Source organism: Apis mellifera, linkage group LG10 (assembly GCF_003254395.2).
Source record: "Apis mellifera strain DH4 linkage group LG10, Amel_HAv3.1, whole genome shotgun sequence".
NCBI lineage: Eukaryota > Metazoa > Arthropoda > Insecta > Hymenoptera > Apidae > Apis > Apis mellifera.
The window spans coordinates 6,124,935-6,130,934 of NC_037647.1; the positions used below are offsets into that span (position 1 = coordinate 6,124,935).

Sequence of the window (6,000 nt, forward strand, 5' to 3'; positions counted from 1 at the left end):
GTTGGACTGCTCGATCGAGTTTACGATCATCGTAAAGTAAATCAATAGACGTGCCTCTCTAACCCCGTCGCTACCTACGAATATATATATATATATGGATTTTGCTTTATTTTTTTTTTCTCTCCCTTCTTCTTTTTTCTTTATTTCTAATTTTTTATGAGTGATTTCAAGAAAGATCTCTCTATTAGAAAAATTGGGATCTTTTTTTGGATTAATTTATACAGGTGAATTTGAAGAGTATCTTTTTTTTGTGTGTTCCCTTCTTCACGATTTATCTCCACGTTTAAGGTCGCACGAAATGTTGGCGTGAAATGCGGAGACCTTGGACGCGATAAGAAGGAACGGTCGAGGGTCGCACATGTTTTATCTGGTCGCAGTGCAACATCAACGTCTACTCTTGTTGAAGACGGGAATTCCACGAAGTATGGGTCCAGCTCGAGGGCCGTCCAGTCCGGAGAACATGCTGACGCCATATTCTCCGCGATCTTATATCTCGAGGGGCTCGGGAGGAGCTCCGTTCGCCATCTTCAAAATTCTTCTTCTTCTTCTTCTTCTTCGTTGGTATGTAATTTTTTATTATTAATTAGATTGTTGCATCAGATTTAGATTAGCTGTTTCTTTTTTACTTTTGGATATTTCTCACGTGTAATTTATATTTTATTAATTTCAACGGAAAAGTAATATTATTTACTTTTCTCAATTTATTAATTGATATTTGCAAAAATCATTTTTTACGCTTCAGATGATTCTTCGATTTTTCTTTCCGCGCAATCCAATTAATTTCTCGTGATCCAATACTCGCAAAATACTTTTTTACTTACCACGCGATCAAATTTATCGTTCAAACCATTTATTATTACCACGAATATGACCCTATTTTTCCTCATTTTCCTTTCTCCTTTTCTTAAATGTTTAACATAATATCAATCGAGACGTCGTCGCCTCTCTCTGATTTCGTTTAATTAACGATTCGTGCTCGTCGACACGATGTTAAAATTGCAAACGTTGGAAAATGAAGGAAACTTCTGATATTCGACGTTACTCGATTTCTCTCTCTCTCTCTCTCTCTCTCTCTCTCTTTCGTCTATCGATAATACGCAGGTGGAAAATCTTGCGGGTACGGCGGAAATAGGGGTTGGAAAGGAATGGCGGAGGTTTTGCATGGTTGACCTTTCTCGAGCCCGCGCCATTAACCAGGCGGTTAAGAGGTTGCACGCGTGTACATCTGTTTGCGCGGAAGTGCTTTTGTGGAATCGCTTTTGTGGAAACGACGCACTGTAACGACGCCCCCTTTGTCTCTCGCGTTATCTGAAAGTTTCTAATGTAACTTGCACTTGGGTGGATATCCATTACTTGGAATCCATGACGTATTGGCCTCCTTTAACGCCCGATATCGCCGCGTTTTCGGGAGGAAGTCGTGATGTGAAAGGCGATAGGAAAATGGTACTTAATGGTATTTAATGGGAATGATGGGATGATTGGAGGTGGGGAGTGCTTTGACTGTTTTTTCTTTTTTCTTTTAGGAAATTTTAGAAATAGTTTGCCAACGATTTTCCTTTCTTTTATCCTCAGATATGCTCGAATATATATTTTTTTAATTAACAATGGCGGAGTGTAAGGAATGTTTTACGTGATTATTTCGCAATTTGCAGTAAGAACGAAGAATTTTTAAATGGAAAGCGTAATTTGACGATTGAAAAAGGGGAATGCTTTAACTATTTTTCCTTTCGAAAATTTTAGAAGTGATTTGCGAACTAGGAGATCCCTTTCTTTTATCCTCAAATATGCTCGAATATTTTTTTTTTAATTAACAATGGCGAAATGCAAGGAATACTTTACGTGATTATTTCGCAATTTGCAATAAGAACGAAGAATTTTTAAAAGCGTAATTTGATGATTGGAAGAGGGAATGCTTTAACTATTTTTCCTTTCAAAAATTTTAGCAATGATTTGCGAACCAGGAGATTCCTTTCTTTTATCTTTAGATATGCTCGAATATATATATTTTTTATTTGCAATAAGTTTAAGAATTTTTAATGAAAAGCGTAATCTGATGATTGGAATTTAGCTGTTATTTTTTTCTTTTTTCGGAAATTTTAGAAATAGTTTGCGAGATCCCTTTCTTTTATCCTCAGATATGCTCGAATATATTTTTTTTTAATTAACAATGGCGAAGTGCAAGAAACATTTTACGTGATTATTTCATAATTTGCAATAAGAATTTTTAAATGGAAAGCGTAATCTGACGATTGGAGAAAAGAAATAACTTTAACTGTTTTTCTTTCGAAAATTTTAGAAATTTTTTTTTTAATTAACAATGGCGAAGTGGCAAGGAATATCTGACGTGATTGTTCCCGTTATATTCCGCAACTCGCAGTAGAAGTTTGAGCAAGAGTTTTTAAATGGTAATCTGACTATTGTCTTTGACCACTAGCACGATCATCAAACTTAAGAGACGTCACGTCAATTACAGAAGCGGTTGTTTTTCACGCGACATGGGCAACGAGGTATCGGTAATTGGCCGTGTCATGGACAGGACACTGTCGTCTCTTTGTGGATAAATCAGAGAATGGATATCGCGTTGGAACAGTTAACAGTGCGAGGAAGAAGTGAAATAAGGAACTATATTCCTTTTTTTCTTTAAAAATGAAATATTTAAATTAGATTCGATTCTATTTCCAAGTAAATTCTTTCACGATATTTAAAGAAAACGATACTTTTAAATATATTCTATTTGAATATCGTTCGATCATTCCTTCTATTATTCTCGTCGATAGAAAAGAGATAGAAACTCTAAGATTGCAAAATTATCACGATCAACAATTACATCTGTTAAAAGACAATTTTCTCTCCCCTGGTTACGCGATATTCCTTCGCTTCAATTTTGAATGGTATTAAACTTGGTAAAACGCGCCATCATCGTGCACTCTCGTCCACTTTCGTCCGTGCACCACGTTTAATCTCTTTCTCCGTTATCAGGGCTGCATATTTAATGCACTTAGAAACCTAGCTCTGTATTCATAACTCGCCGTTACCGGTGATAGTAGGAGCACAGGAGTACGCGTAAAAAGCATCAGAAAGTCGAGGGGGGGAGGGGGTTACCTTAAGAAGGAAGGAAGGGTTTTTTTTAGAAGGAGGGAAGGGTTGGTTAAAACGATCGTATTTTCTGTCAAGCCAGCCTCGATATCCAGCTGCTCTAAGCTAATTTTTCTTTACGATTAACTCGGGAGCAGAAATTTTCCCTCCCTAAATTTTTTTATTAGTCGCGAGAAAATTAATCTTTTCAATTTTCTTCTTCCTTTTCCACGGCTAGAATTTTCGCGAATTTTAATCTTCTATAAATATTTACACCAGCCTTCTAATATTTATCCTGGCTCCGTTTTTTGAAATTATCGCGGAGAAAGGAAGAGAACTGGATAGAAAAATATAGGTTAACACGTATATGGCCTACATTAGGACGTTCTACTTGTTTAAAAAAAAAATAGGATCAAAGAAAAAAGAAAAGCTCTTCGTCTATAATATATTTCTTCCTCTAACGAGGCCATCGTGTTGTATCTTTTACACGCGATCTCTAACAAAATTTTAACGTTTATATCGCGACAATTAAACCGTATTTTAAATTGCACAACTTTGTAAACTTTGTATATCTCTTTCGAGGCACAGATGATTAATTTAATAATAATATTCGTCGTAACGAATTATTAAATGTTTTCTTTCTTTCCTCAAAATCTGTTTATTGAAAAAAAAAGGAAAGGAAAAAGAAAATTCAGCTTGGTAAAAAAAATACACTTGTCTCGGAACCGTATACTTACACGTAGTTAGTGCATACAAGGGTCTGGATAATTGATGCACATCTCAAACGAGGACCGACCGAGGACGTTACATCGTAATAACTTAATTTTATAAAGTATAAAAGAAAAAAGCCCCGTTCCCTTCACGAATAAACGTGTCGTCGAGCACCTGCCAGATAAATGACATAATTCAAAAATTTACACAACTCGTTATATTCCATAATTATACTCAAGAAATATATTTCAAATTTTCGACAAGTATCGACACTTTCCTCCTCTCACAACGATATCGATATCGTACGAAATCTCTCGAAACGTGTGCATCGAATTTTGCCTCGTTTCTCTTTTGCAAAGGTCGGCTATGGAAAAAGATAAAAAAAGGCAAGCGCGTGTGTCGCTTTGAAAACAAGTGGAACAGGTTGGACGCGTTAGCGCGAAAGTAGGTGGAATCGTTGAAAATTCTTCCCGGCGAAACAATCGTGTGGAGAGAAGGAGAGGAGAAAAGAGAGAACGGAAAAATCGTGGTGGATAATAAAATTGGAAACGGTGCGGAAATTTTTATTACTCGTTCGCGAATTATTTTCGATCGAAACCTTTTTTTTTTTTTTTTTTTTTGTTCGATCGCGTTGTGTCTGTCATTCTCGTGTATCGTCGAAAGAAGAAAAAGAAGAAGGAGTGGAGATCCGCGAGCAAACTCGGGCAAACTTGCAGAGAGTTGGAGAAGTTTGGAAATTCGACGATATTACGCACCGAAATTATGAGATGCCGTGGCGAATATCGGCATCCTGTATCGGTTTTCATAAAAGACACGCTTTGCCTCTTTTTTCTCTCCCTCTCTCTCTCTCTTTTTCTCGTGGAAATTTAAAAGTTTGGGAGATACTTGATGCCTCGGGTCGTGCATCGGGTCGATTGTTAACGAGAGGGTGATGGATAGTTGTTGGAGTTGTGATAGAAAAGTGTATTGATTATTATTCGTGTATCAAAGTTGTATAAAAATTTTATCCTGATACTTGGATATATTAAATGCAATTAATATAACGTGTTTATTATTCTCGATATAAGAAGATTTCTTCTTTCCTTTTTTTTCTGCGCGTGTATTCTTCTCGCGATTCCTTCTCCTCCTCCCTTTTTTTTTTCTCTCGCGAGTGGAATTCTCCACGAAAAACTAATTAGAACTCGCGTCCTTTTGGTAGTATTTGTGAACCGCTCCCAGGTCTTAACCCAGATCCGGGAATGTCATTTCAATTGTGCCTTTCAATTTTTTTTCGGAAACTATTGTTTGGGGAGTGGTGAAAACGTGGAATTTTTGGGGACAGGCTTGACATCTCTCCCCTGTGGAAATCGTTCCACAAATCGTGCCTTCCGGTTAACTGATATATATATATATATGAAATATGGAACGATGTTTTCGAAAGAGAGTATTCCTCTTAATCCTCCTCCCCTTCTGATCACTTTTACAAAAAAAAAATATTTATAAACGAATATAAACCCTTCTCCATCCAACTAATAGTAAAAGTAAAAATCCCATTTTTTGTTAATTAATAAACGCGAGAAAAATCTTTCAGAATGTCGAACGAAAATAGTCTCGAATAAAATAATAATATTGTTACATTATTTTTCGAAAATCATCCCTCAGATCCTTGTTCCTTCAAGACTCGCGAAAGAAAAGATTTCGATGTTCGAGTCACGCGGCCGAATTCACGCGAATTCGCATGCAACTCGCAACAACTTTGTCGCTAATTGCTGGAAATGCAGCGCGATCGTCGCCTTTTCTTCGATCGTTACGAGTTTATCGCGAATTTCGTTGGAAATTGAGCCGAGGAAAAGAGGGAGGGGAGGGCATCGATATCGAGCGTTTTAAAGCTTGTCTCTCCTCCACGGGGGATATGGAGCTATCAGTTTTAAGCTGACCGACCCGGTGAGTCGAGCCGTTAAAGACCGCGAGCACGAGCCGCCATTCAGTTTTAGACTTTTGTGCGGGAAATTCCGCCTCGCGAGCTTAACCGGCTTCAAACGTTCCGCTTTCTATCCTCTCCTTTTCGTCTCCCCTTTCAACTTTTTCTTAAACTTTTATTTCTCTCTCTCTCTCTCTTTTTTCCCTCTTCTAATCGTTAAAAATATTTCTTGAAGGTTAAGGAGAGGAGCAACGATATTCTTAGAGTAGGAAAATGCGAATATTTAATTGTGATGATTTTTGGGATAAATATAT

General features: G+C 37.1%; 1 long non-coding RNA gene across 1 annotated transcript in view; it reads left to right on the forward strand.

Moving 5' to 3' along the window:
- Positions 1-1,504, forward strand: part of LOC102655698 — a 48,885-nt gene extending 47,381 nt beyond the window's left edge. Inside the window, exons 3-4 of the long non-coding RNA XR_409564.3 lie at positions 289-561; positions 743-1,504. This is a non-coding gene — a long non-coding RNA (uncharacterized LOC102655698). The remainder of the gene's footprint in view (positions 1-288; positions 562-742) is intronic.
- The last annotated feature ends 4,496 nt before the right edge of the window (positions 1,505-6,000 follow it).